This window comes from Lynx rufus, unplaced genomic scaffold (genome assembly GCF_022079265.1).
Source record: "Lynx rufus isolate CCGP_SWC_20201006 ecotype Redwood Valley unplaced genomic scaffold, mLynRuf1.p SCAF_6, whole genome shotgun sequence".
Taxonomy (NCBI): Eukaryota; Metazoa; Chordata; class Mammalia; order Carnivora; family Felidae; genus Lynx; species Lynx rufus.
The window spans coordinates 115,366,839-115,380,871 of record NW_025814878.1 but is presented as its reverse complement, the minus strand read 5'-3'; positions in this window follow the sequence as shown (position 1 = coordinate 115,380,871).

The window sequence follows — 14,033 nt, the reverse complement described above, 5'->3', positions numbered from 1 at the left end:
AACAAGCGAGCAAAAAAGCAGAATCAGACCTGTAAACACAGAGCACAACTAGCATAATGTTTAAACTTGTTGAGTCACTAGGTTGTACATCCGAAACTCATGTAACATAGTGTGTCTACTATACTCAAATAAAAAAATTAATAAAAACTTAAAATAACATAAGTTAAGCTTTACTTTATTACGGGTTTTTAAAAAGCGTGTTTAATTGTTTCCACCAACTGGCACATTATAAAACACAATTCATTTTACCTTAGCCCTTCTTTCATGGCTTAGGTATTTCTCTGAAACTGTTTGAAACACACATGAAGAAAGATAAGAGATATTATATGGGTGCTAAAGAAGAAAGTATAATATTAACCGCATTAGCATCAGAATAATTTATATTCTGAGCAAGAAAAATCATTAATGGCCATGAGCAATGTTTGCTGATAAAGCAGCTGAGACATGAGCCTGATGAGCTGGGGGAGAGCAGTGAAGTTTGCTGTTTGGTGTCCTTCCTGCAGTACCTCCAGGTGTCCTTCCAGGGTCCTTAGGGAACATCTTCCCTGTGCTTTGTCATTCCTTCATGTTTCTCCCTCCCAACATGGGATCCAAGGACTGGAATTCAGAGGAGATAAGCTTTCTGGCCATGTCATTCTGGGCCATTGCTGAGTCCAATGTCCTCTTCCTGCTCCTTTTCCACCTAGAGTTGTGTAGAGCTGGGGGCTGGGCTGGGCTTGAGGACTGGGAGGTGGGGGGAGTGTCCTTGCAGGTCCAGCCTTCCCTCCTCTAGGAAGTTCCTGGATTAAAGACTAATAGATGGCAGGGTTCATGTCTTCCTTCATCTCTGTGTGCCTGTGTGAAAATGAAGTGTCATAAATACAACTTGTGTAGCCCAGTTCCTGGCACTTAGGAGGAGCGCAGTCAAATTTGTTTTCCTTCCCTCAGGCTTTTCATCAAACTCCCCTAATGTCTCTTAGGTCTTGAGGAGTCTCCCTCAAGCAGACTTGAGGGCAGGGATTGGTGGGGGCCATGGTGGATGGATTTGGAGGCTAATATAGGTCCTTATCTCATTAGTTTTCTTTGCATTAAGTTGCATTTTGCCAACATTCGCAAGTCTAAGTGGATATTGGAAGAAATGGACATTTGAGGAAAAAAAATCAGATGTTTCAGGTCTTTCCAGATGTCCTAGGTGTGCTTAGAGTTTTAGTATCTCAGACCAGACCCCTGAGCAGAAGCCAATCACTCTCGTGTATCAGTGGATCAGGCAGTCCTTGTTTCATGAAAACAAATATAGCAGATCATTCAGAACAATCAAGAGTGAACCCAGGATGAGAGAGTCTTTGCCAAGTATGTGGTTGTGGAACTGAGACAGATTTGGTTTCCTCACGTGCAGAATGAAGACAGTAATGACAACAACATGGCAGAAGTGTGACCAGGGAGGCTCTAGACCAAGCTATTGTCTTAACACCAATCACTTAACATGTGAACACCTGAGAACTGGGCAGGTTTAAGTGAGCAAAGGTGTTTGGTCGTTGAATCTGACGATTCTATCCTGGGGACATTTCAGTGATGAACTAACTTATGTTTGGGGTAAGAAGAAAAGTGGGAAAGATGGTGGAGTTGTTGTATCCACCAAGGGGCTGACTTGTTTAGGTCAGCGTTTTAACAGTCTTCGTGTTTCTCAATGGACCGAAATGTTTGCCCAATTTAGATAAGGCTGAGTAGCCAATGGGCTGCTGCAGTGAGTCCTCTGCAAAGGAGCTCAACAAAGTTTATTGAGTGTTTACTATGTCCTGGCCACGTGAGCAGGGCACACAGTACCTCCCTTTGTGAATGTCACAGACATACCCCAGAAGAATGCTTGTCAGGGCTATTGTGGAAAGCAGGGTGTCATTAAACTCCAACAAGCATGTGTATGGGGCAACTATGGGGATAAGTAGGTTGGCAAGGGCCCCTCTGAGGAAGGTCACTTTAGGTGAGACTGGAATGTTGAGGGGCTTGGGGGACAAAAGAGAAAGCAGGATCAACCAGTGACTTGAGAGAAGGCCTGAGGATGGCAAAGTTCCATGAACTGGAGGGAGTCACCTAAGCCAGTGAGGGAGACTGGGGGAGGGTGGAAAGGGGTCAGAGAGGAAGCCTGGGATTGAGGATCATAGACAAGAGGTTTATAGGGGGATTTCTTGAACAGATGAGGCAGATCTGACATAAGCTGATTTGAAAGGATCATGACCATGGAAGGAAAATGAACTTGAGGAGGTCAGGCTGGAGGTGAGCAGGGGACACTCATGGGAAAGCAGGAACACCCTTCTTGGTCCGGCGGGGGGGATGAGGGTGGTCAGGAGCCAGGTAATGGCCATGTATACAGATTTGAGAAAAGTCTTGAACATTCTGGTACATTGGAGGTACACTGGGTGGGAACATGGAGTGTGTAGTGGAATGTCCCTCCAGTTTCTGGCAGAGATAACTGGGTTCACCCATCTCCTTTACTGAGATGGGAACCTGCAGGCAGGGAGGGGCTGGTGAGGAAGACCCGGTGCTCCCTGGTTTTCTTTCAGAGACCATAGAATCTGCCTTTCTTTGTGCACACTGTGGCCTGGCAAGGAGAGGGCTGAATTGTTGTACCGAAGCCTGGTGTGAGAACAAAATACTAACAAGCGATAGGTCAATGTCCATTCATTTGGTCAGGGCCAGGGTCCTGGAGTTGATTCTGGAAGCTCCTGTTGCTCAGCCTTAACATCTCTGCTGCCAAGTTGTGGAGAGCACCTTGGCGGTCTCCTGGTGAAAAAAACACATAGCAACTACACTGGGACTCCTCAATGGCTCTGGCCACATGTGATTCACAAATAGACATGTAATCATCTGGGTAGTAAAGAGCCAGTACAAAGAGCCCCATGCACAGGGATAGGTATTAATCTTGGCTCTGGCAAACACACTCCCTGCTTTTGGTCTAGAGGTTAGCCAACCTGGACAGTAGCAGTTCTTCAACAAAGGATTGCTGAATCTGGGCCTCTGTTTGTCCCCATGCAGGGTGGGTCAGTGTACCTGTACCTGTCCTGTATTTCTGGTTCTGGTCATGCTGTTGCATTCCTGATAATGGGGGTGCATATCCAGAAGATAGGGCAGAGTCTGCTGGGATTGTTTTTTGTTAGCTTTCACTTTCAAATGGTGCAGGAGTCAGAGAAGGGTGGATCCTCCTGTTTGGGAGCGTTTAGAGGGGGCTCAGGACCCTGTTTTGGCTCAGACCCCTGTAACCTGTTCAGGTTCTGCTTCCCCACTCATCTGGGAACCACCTGCCTCTCAGGCAAGAAGACCCTATGGCACCCAACGTTGGATTTGGAAGCAGGGTTTGGGGCTCAGAGCAGCTAACTGCAAGTGCAATCTCTGAGAGCAGATTTGGGGTCTGCTGAGATCTCACACTACTGAGTTAGAGACATTCCAGAAGTCTCAGCTTTCTAAGCAGGTAAGTTGGGTCTGAGGATGCTTTTGGCCAATAAAAGGAAAGGTGGGAGCAGCTGGCTTTGAGGAAGTGGCTGAGCTTGTGGTGAGGGTGTTGGTGCTGGGTAATAATGAGGCTCTGAGAAGACCCAGGACAAATACAGTGACGCCTGCACTTCATTCACTTACTGACATTTGTGTAGCACTACATCCCTGCATGTTGGGGTGAGATCCCGTTACTATCCCCACTTGACATTGAGGAAACTGGGGCAGAACAGGTCAAGAAACTAGCCTAAGGCGGTTGCCTACAGAGTGGCTGAATCTGGCCACTAGAAAGTCAGCAGTCACTCCAGAATCTGTTCTTCTCAGTACTATTTGCTGCCAGACCCCCACTCCACCCAGCAGTAGGTGGTTTGAAGCCCCTTTTTGTCTGACCAGGACTCATTTTATTATTTCTGTGTTCTCTCTCTCCTGGGATCCTCTTTTTATTTTTTTTTAAGTAAGCTTCACACCCTCTGCCAACGTGGGGCTTGAACTCATGACTTGAGATCAACACCTGAGCTGCAATTAAGGGTCAGCTATTTAACCGACTAAGCTACCCAGGCAGCCCCCTCCTGGATTCCTTTGTCCTGAGGCAGAAACTCCTCAGAGATATAGAGGATGAGGATCAACTTTTCATGGGGAATTGATGGAGCCCTCTGTTGGGAGTAAGGCCAGGTCCTTTGTCCTGAGCAGCAACAGGTTGGGGGGAGGTGGGAGCTGAAATTTGGGTGAACTCAATAAGCAAAGGGCCTCAATACAGGATGCGTGTGGTAGGAACCACAATGTCCTTGAGGAGGATGTCGTCTGACTCTCATGCTTCTCAGTGGTTCCCTGGTCATAATTAGGGGGCAGCAGAAAAACAGCACACAGGACTTGGAGGGTCCTTCATGGGCAGGGGCCTGAGTCTGGGCCTGTGTCCCTGGGCATCTCTGGTGGTCTGTGACTCATACAGACTTGGGGGAGGCCCTGTGCTAAGGCAGGAGGGTTCTGGTCCTATGGGCAGAGCAGTCTGCGAGAGCTTTCCAAGGGACTGGGAGGGCTTTCTCGGTACCAGGGTTGTGGGGGCCCCCAGCCCCATCAGCATAATGACTAGTAACAAAAACTCTTCTTGTTCTGGGGATTATTATCAGCCTTGAGCCCTTTGTCTGTTCTGAGGCCCAGAGCTGTGGGCTGGCCCTCCTCATCTCTGTAGGTGTTCTCCTGCCTCCTGCTCTGTGTCTTCCCAGTCCTGAGGAAATGGAGGATTGCCGCAGAGGCTCTTTGCTCTCCCGTCTCACCTCCCTGCTTCTCTTCTTCCAGTTGCCTGCTGGGGGGTCTGCAGGTAAGTGTGTCCCCATCCCCCTTCCTGCATCTCCCTTGGGTGGGCGAGAGCCTCTGGGAGCCCTGCTGTGTCTCCATCAGGACAGATGGTTATTGGTGGAGGCCCTGGCTGTAGGAAAGGTCTGGTGATCCCCCAACTGCTAGTTGTAACTAAATATTAAAGAAGACGGTTTGTGAGGGCAATGGCAGACCTCCCAAGGCTTTGTGTTCTGTCTCATGGAGTTTGGTTGCAGAGCTGAGGAAATTTTCAACAGAGCAGTGGAAAGAGGTATTTTGGGTAGGAGTTTTGCTTTGACTGCTGTAAGGGAGGGTATATGCAAGGTGGCAAACCTGGAACAAACATGTATTTACGGGGTGGAGAGGTGTCTGAATTCACATAGGGGCAATGAGATAGAAGAGGGGTTTCCAGCATCAGAGAAGTTGGGAAAGTAGACCCAACTGAATGAGTAGCTTTGGAGACAGGAGTTTGGAGGGGGAAGAGGGGACTGCAGAGACTCCCAAGGTTTCTCTTTGGCAGTTTGTTGTTTAGCAGTAGAAATATTGACAACTGTGTGTTAGTTGCCTATTGTGACAATGTGTTAGTTGCCTATTGTGAGTGTGTTGTCTCAGAAAGCTGACGCAGAAAACTCAGGGGCATATAGCAACAACCATTTGATTAATCTGTGCATTAAAGCAGTTCGCCTCATCTGGGCTGTGTTTGGCTGATCCTTTTTTCTTTTTAATTTTTTTTAACATTTATTTATTTTTGAGAGACAGAGAGAGGCAGAGCATGAGCAGGGGAGGGGGAAAGAGATACAGAATCTGAAGCAGGCTCCAGGCTCTGAGCTGTTTCCTAGCACAGAGCCCAACGCAGGGCTTGAACTCATGAACTGCAAGACCATGACCTGAGCTGAAGTCAGACGCGCAACCAACTGAACCACCCGGCGCCCCTGTGTTTGGCTATCTTAACTGGGCTTACTCATACATCTTTGGTCACGTAGGGAAAATTTGATTAAACACAAAATCTCTCAACTTGGAAATCCTTTTCAGAAAGATAGTAGGGAAAGGAAACATTTTTATCATTGCATTAGCATTAACCAGATTGTGTTGTGCATCACAGAGAATCTACCAAGGGATTGCAAAGACAGAAGAAATCTCACCCTTTTACATAGCCATGCAGACACAACTCATTACATATATGTTCTCTGGATAAACAGGTATTAACGCTCAAGTAAGTGGATGTGACAGCAATATTTGTCACAGTTCATTCCAAGTTTGCTTGGTAATTGGGGTGACCAGCTCTTGGCTTCATCCAGAAAAAAAACCCCAAGTTTCCTATCTTAATGACAGGAGATGGTGTTACACTGGAATCATGGTACCCACTGATATTTGGATCTCAGGAATGGGGACAGAGGGGTGCTGTCCTTCTTGATGTTAACAGTTCAGAGAGAGGGCTCCCTGGTTCTTAAGAAAGACATTCTTGGACCTCAAAGCTGGCAAAAGACCTATCTAGTTTTCACAAAGGACTTATATATATTTCAAAGAGGGGAGAAAGCCTCTGAAATCACAAATTTCCTAAAGTAAATGCTGTAAGTAATAGGATGGGAAGGAACTTTCTTCCTCTATTTTCAACAGGGACAATAAACTTCTTACCTTTTTTTTGTCCTTACAGTGGACTTTGGTTGTGTTTGCTCCCATGGGTGTTTTTCAGCTGGCTGTTGGCTGATTGATCTAGGACAGTTTTAGCTGGAAAGGCTTTGCTAGACTGAGCATGTCCTTCCTGTGTCAGAGGCCAAGGCAAAGGCACAAGCAGGTTCTAGCCTCTGCTAGAGTCACATTCCCTGAACTCTCAGGGACTGAGTCAAGGTGCATGATGGAACCCAGGGGCAGAGTGTGAAGGCACTAAAAATATGTGGCAGAAGCTGAGATAGATGTAAAGGAGGCTGGAGGATTAGGGATATGTTCATCATCAGACTATCACAGATAGGGCCAAATATGAATTAGTTCAGGATTTGAGTTTGAATCATCTGTGAGGAATTCTGGCAGAGCTAACCCCCAGGGATATGGATATTAGGGAGATAGCTCAGGAAGTAGGTAGGGTTTTTGATGGTGGAAGCAGATGCCCCGGAGCGTGTGTGAGGTGAGAAGAGCAGAGAAGGATGTAACCTGGGACCAAATTCCTCTTCCTGTCACTAGGGGTAATGGACATGCCACTCTCATGGTTGGAGAGAAGAGCCCTGCCCTCTGTGCCCAATGCAGGACCCCATGCTCCTTCCTTCTGTTCTCTATGGCAGGGCCACTGCTTTGCTCCCTAGGGAGCTCCCAGAATGCATGCTGCCCCTGGAGTTATGCACAGGAAGGCTCTGATGGCATCCCTGGGTTCTGGAAGGCCTCCCTGTGCTCTCCACCTTCTCTCTTGCAGGCGTGGGCTCTGTCCCCAAAGTACACGTCACCGGGCCAGAGAGGGACAGGGTTTCAGTGCACAGCCTTGGAGTGGCTCCCAAAGCCCCACGTGCAGTGGAGGTCCCTCAGTAGGGAGAAGTTCCTGGCATTCTCAGAGACCCATGCCCAAGATGTTAAAGGGCTGTTCAGTGTGGAGGCTGCCTGGTGGTGAGTGACAGGTCTCCAGACAATATGACCTGCTCAGTGCTTAGCGTCATCTGACCTGCCCACCATGTTGCCAGCTGTTTTGCCTTCAATGCAACTAGTTCTCAGTCAGCACCTGGAAGCCACAAACCAGGTATACTTATGTTGAAACCTTGCCGTTGTACTTCACCATTCTGCTCTTTGCAGCTTCATTCCCCCTTTCTGCTTTTTGTTTTAATTGTTTTTAGTTAAGCCATTTTCTCCTCTGTTGGCTTTAATAATATCTAGATCATGTTTCTTGATTTCTTTATTAATTATAGTATTTTTATTATTTGTTGACTACCCTTGAGATTCAGCTTTATTTCTTTCCTTTTTTTTCTTTTTCATATCTTTCTTTCTTTCTTTTTTTTTTAATTAAACTGGGTCCCGAGCTCCACCAGGTGAGGGTCCAATGAGGTTGTGCTGAGCTGACATTAATATTTTCTTCAGCAGGACAGAAAGGAGTCAGTCCTGCACAAATCTGAGCATATGCAGCCTGGCAAAGGGCACAAGAGTGCAGATGCTGGGAGGCAGAAGTTGGTGTTGTCAGAGTGGAGGTTAGAAAGGAGGCTAGGAAGGCTGGAGAGAGTTGGGGAGGAGAGCAGAGAAGGAGAAGGAGGAGGGCCAGGGCCTGGGGCAGGATGACATTTTCAGCACTCTGCTACTAGTGCTGTATGACCTTATTTCCCCACACTTAGCGGCTTGACCCACAAACACTGTCTCACAGTCCCAGGGAACCAGGAATCCAGCAGCACTCAGCTGGGGGCTCCTACCAGAGTCTCTCAGGAGTTTGGGGCTGTTGTCAGCACTGAGGCAGGACTTGCTTCACTCAGAACCTGAGCTCACTTAGGGGTGTTAGCAGGGTTCAGTCGACATCAAAGGCCTGAGTTCTTCTCTTCTGTTGCTGTCTCTCAGTGCTAGACCACATGCATGTGTCTGTGTCATGACTCAACATAGAGGCCTGTTCCCCAGTGTGAGGATCTGAGAGAGAACGCAGGTCAGAGTGAGCACGTGGCTGGGCACTGAGATTTTATAACCAAACCTTGGAAGGGGCTTTGGGTCCTGTTGCCATCTTCTGTAGAATAGAAGTGAATCACTAAGTCTAGGCCACACTCCAGAGGAGGGAGTTCCACAAGGACATGTATACAGGAGGTGGGGATCTCAAGGAGCCACTGACGGGAAAAGATGAGGACCCTGACAGGGTCAGTGCCTTTTCCAGAATCACAGGGACTGGTCAAAAGGCAGAACCAAGCATGAATCTAGCTCCATGTCCTTAAAGTTGGGGTTCTGGCTGCACCCAGGCTTTCTGAGGGGGCTCTGGAAAAGGTTGTGTTATTGCACCTGTACAGACATGGAGATGGTGTGGGGGTGAGGGTGAACAGGAAGGTGACAGGAGGCATTCCAGCACATTCTTGTCTGAGGAGGACCCCAGGTCAGGGCAACCCACTGAGTGCACCCCTGTCCACATTGCACCCAGTGGAGAGGGAGAGAATGGCAGAGCCTAGAGGTAAGGGTGGGTTCTGACCTTCTAGGCCAAGGCTCCAATCCATTCTGTCTGGTTTGCTTTGGAAATTAGCCTATGATCTTGGGAAGCTTTTGCCCATCCTTCCCATCTTCTGGGCCTCCAGAATGTGAACACTGGTACACACACACGCACACACACACACACACACACACACACACCCAGTAAGGACGGTGGGGTGGGATCTGAAGAGCTGCAGGTTCAGAGGTGGTGAAGAGACGATGAAAATATGGTTGGAAGCATTTCTTATGTGTGACACTACTCCTCCAATTTCATAGGTATCATCCCAAATATGCCTGAGGACATCCTGAGAAAGTACATGCTAGAATAATCTCCATTGCACAGGAAGGACACAGACCATCCCTGAGAGGCACAATGGCTTATCCAGGGTCAAATCAGGTAAGAATGAAGACTTGTGTCTGAACCTAGATGTGTCTCAAAGGTGGGACCCGGATGCACCCAGACCTTCCCAGGGGACTGTAGAGAGTAGTGCATTGGTGTAACTGTGTGCAGATGAGACATTTCATGGAGAAAGGGGGTGAGAAGCCAGCAGCCCAGGGCTCTATTTGCATAGGTGTCATCCCTGGAGGGGACTCGGGTAGGTGATCCTAGGCAGTGAAGTTACTGCCTTGACAACAGACCCCAAGAGAACTTGGAATCCCCATAACCAGGCACCCATATTCTAGTATAGTCCCACACCAGGCTCACTTGGCTGGAGACACTTGATAGTAAAAAATGTTTTCTTGCTGTTCTTTCTTTCTGGAGCTCTGGCTTCCAGAGACCCCAGTGGGGAAGATGTTTCAGATGCTGTGGATGTTGGCTCAACCCTCGCTCCCAATGCCTCAGGCTGTTTTTCTGAAGGCCCCGTAAAGTAGTGATACAGAGCAGCCTAGGGAAGGCCAGTTCAGTTCAGGCCACCTGTTCGAGCCATCCCTGGGCAGCCCCATTCCCTCCTCTTCAGTTTCAGGGAAAGAGGGACATGTGAGGAGGTCCTGCCTGGGGCTAGAGAAGGTTGGAGGGCAGTGGATAACCTGGTGGCCCCATCATGTCCACACCAATGTCATGGTGGGTAGGGTGGAAAAGGGATTCCTGAGGTGCTTCTTTCCTGTGCAAGGGTTAATCCAAGGTCCTTGCGCATGTATCTTTTTCCTCCTTGGTGGAAGTCTGTGCACACTGTGGTGTAGTGTGTCTGGAATGGAGTCACATGGGTCTGAGGGCCAGTAAAGGCAGCCAGTCAGGACTCTGAGGCCTCCTGCCTATCTGCTGCACTGTCTTTGCAGAACTGCACACCAGAGATGGGGCAGGAGTTGAGTGATGAGATCCTCTGCTCAACTTCCGTGAAGGACAGGAATATGCCCCACAACACCAACAGGATGCAGGCCCGAAGCGGCTCAGGGTGAGTGCAGGTACCAGGGAGACCCAATAGCCAGGGCCCAGATGTAGCAAAAAGATCCCAGGGCCCAGAAGCCACACTGCTACTCCCCTGAGCCCCCTTGTAGACTTCTGCTCCCAGATGAATCTGGATCCCCAAATCCTGCTCAAATTTGCCTTCACGGCCCAGCCCCTGCCATGGCCAGATGCAAAGTCACTGTCCACTTATTTGTGGGAATATCAGAAAAGAGACCTGAAGTCATTTCACATCCCATCTGGTCTAGAGTATTTTTTCACTGTTGTATGTATTTTCCTAACTCCTGTTCCCAGGTGTCCCTGTTGGCCTGACCATCCTTGCACACCTTCTCCAAATCTGGCACATGATCATCATGAGTAGGGAGATTTTTGCCAGAAGGGACATGGGGCTCATGGTATTTTGTCTGCTGCTCTGCAGTTTGGTTGCCAAGGAACACATCCCTGAGGCTCCTCCAGGTCAGGAGTAGGGGCCTGTCTGGGCTATACAACATTCCAGAAGGGAGATGGGTTCCCACACCCATTTAGCTCTTCACTGATGTGGGACTTTGACATGATTCCCTTTTGTTGCTATGTTACGGTGCTCACTGGACATCCTACATGACCTATTACCCTAATCCCTCTAACCCCAGGAAATGCCTCTGCCTTCTCTTCTCTGGAATGGGCTGTGTTGTCAGAAATCACACGGATGATGCTGTTGATGCAGGGAGGTGCTGTCAATACTCAGCTAACAATCTGACCTGAAATACTCACATGTTCAGTGAATATCCACCTCAAATTCTAGTTTGAACGCCAAAATCCTTTTTCCTACTGTGGGTACCTATGTTTCAGTCTTGCCACAAGCCACTGAAGGCTTGGGGATTTGTTCTGCATTCTGTTCCCTAACCCTCCTGGTGGCCAGTGTGCTGCCTGACTCCGTGTCCCTCCTCTGTTCCACCTCAGGGTAAAAATGCCTCAACTGTGAATAAGAATGAGACCAGTGTGGTGTGGACCATCCAGGCAGGCTTGCTGGATAAGCAAGTGTAGCATCCAGTGTCTGTCTTCCTGGGCAGAGACCGCTGCCCCCCCGCCCCCATGTCTCCATGTTCCTGGACATGTACAGAACTTTTCCACTACTGAAAAGGTGCTGGATCTGTTGATTCCAAGGTGAGCACCCTGCCTCTCCACAGCCCCACTGAATTTGGCCACTTACAGGCTTTGAGTCTTGGGAATGTCCCCAAACCTCCCCAAGTCTCAGTCTGTTCCTCAGATGGGGGCAGAGTTATTATAGGGACCCAGTGGGGCCCTGCAGGGAAAGTGCACCTGGCATTGTGGAACGGTCTGCTGGCAGGGCTGTGGCTGTGCTGGGTTATTATTGTCCTCTTCCCCATGATGACGTTTCTGCCTCATCTGTCACTGTCACCAGGTCTTGAGCTGGGCCATTTTCCCATTTGAAAAGGAGATTTGAGGCTCCATCTGGGGGTCTGAATCCTGGCTGAGACCAGAGCAGGGATCCCTGGGGGTGAGCAGGTGGCCCCAGGCCCACTCAGATATCTGTGATGGTGCTAGTTGAGGCCCATTCATTTATCAAACATACAGGAAGCTCCACCAGATGCAGACACTTCTTTAGGAGCTGACTGTCAGCCAAGGCACAGAGCAGACAACACCCTGCCCTCTAGGGCTCCATTCTACACAGGGGTCAGTGACACTAGGTATGACAAGAGGTAGCATGCACAGGACAGGTGATATGATGCCCTCCTGGCCTCCTGTAGGTATGGATGCATCCTTCCTGAAATGGGATGAAGATGGCAGGCCCCTGGAGCAGCAGAAAATGTGAGTGGGCTTTAGACAATGCAGGAGGGTCTTCCCCCTCCAAGAGGGCAGCGGGGGGTGGGGGAGGTGAGTTGGAAGGGCTCTGGACCCTGCATCCCACACATCTGTGATTCCTTTGAGCGGGCAAAGGTCTGAGTGCTTCTCCTGGACGAGGAGAAAGGGGTTCTAGAGAGCCATAGATGAGCTGTGGGCACAGTGGGACAGCAGAGGGGGCCAGAGGACAGAGTCACCTCCCAAGAGAGTCCAACCCCATCCTTTCCCACTCCCAGTCCTGCCTCCACCCCCATCCTGGGACCCAGAACAAAGGGTGTGGGGAGCATCACACTCACCAATCTGGTGGCACTTCAACGATGGGTGCTCAGCAAGTGCTTCGGAGACCCAGTGAGGGCTCAGGGACCAGATATCCCCCACCTTGTGGGAGATTAGGGTCAGTGGGGGACACCCACATGGATGCGAAGTGAATAAAGCAACATGTAGGCGGAGGAGGTAAAGTTTGAGGTATTAGGAGGGTCCTGAGAAGCCCTGCTGAGAGACGGGTTCCTTTGTTTCCTATTTGTTCCGATATTCATGGAGCACTGGTGTATGCAGTGAGGACAATGAACCGACCAGACGCCACCCCTCCCTGCCCACATGGAGTTGAATTCCAGCAGGAAGTAGGCAGGCAGACAGAGCAAAGAGTCCTTCTCCAAGAAGGACAGAGATGGCCCCATCATTGGTTAAGGGCTCCCATTCAAAACGGCTTTTTTCCAGCCTCTCCTCAGTGACCAGGACTATCTTAGCAGGAGTGCCAAATCAGAGGTGGACGAGGAGTAGGACCAGCCTCTGGACAGCTGGAGGCATAGGAGTCCAGGTTCCCACTGGGTGCCCTGAGACATCAGTCTTGATTCTTCTGCCCACTTCTGTATCTCCAGGGCCATCTTCTCCATTCTGGGCACCTGGATGGACCACTCCCCTGAGGATTTTTTCCAACCTGCAGAATTTCCCTGCCTGAAGATGCTGCTGGCATATGTGGGGCTTAGCATGCTGGGGTCACACCTGGGACACCATACCTCTGTTTTCCTCTCATAGCTGGGACACATGGAGCCCAATGAGCCAGAGGTTGAGGGTGAGGAGAACTCAGGGTGGGCGATGTGAGCATGTGGAGGGGACAGGGTAGGCCACACAGAACAAGTATCCTTAAGCTGTGTTTGGCTCAGGAGCCGTGAGGAGTCTCAGATAACTGTCCCCATGGTCTGCCATCTGGGGAGACTTCCTGGGGGTGGGTTCTTGGACTCAGAAGACATTGACTGGTGGGAGAGGTTTCCTTTATTTGGAAGAGACATGGAAAGGCAATCATGGTGATGATACTTTCTCTTCTTGAAGCTATAGCACCCGTTCCGGAGCAGGATCCAGAACCAACTCAAGAGCTAGCCCCAGCTCCCACTGTGGTGCCTGCTGCAGCTTCAGAGCCCGAGGTGGCTGAAGCCATCACTCCTGCTGGAGCTCAGCAATTAGGAAAAGCAGTGACCCTCCCTGCAGTGTCAGAGCCAGTGCAGGTGGTAGTTATAGCTCTGATTCACTGTCAGGAGCTGGAAGAACCGCCTGCACCTTTGGCAGCCCTGGAGCATGAGCAGGCCCCAGCCCCAGCTACTGGGGTTCCGGAAGGACTAGAACAACCACTTGCTACAGCTGAACAACCAGCCTCAGCTCCCAAGCAGTGGCTCATGTAGGTGCAGCCCCAAAGGATGGCTTCCCCTCCCGTCGTTGCTTTTTTTGAGATGTTTGTGTTTTTTATTCAGATATGGAATGGCTTAGTGTATTTTGTTTTATAAGTAACGTATAAATTGACTTCAAGTAAAGTTTGACTCTGATCCTTTTAAATTGGATGTTGACGTGTCATTAGGTAGTTTGACAATGTTATACAACCATGACC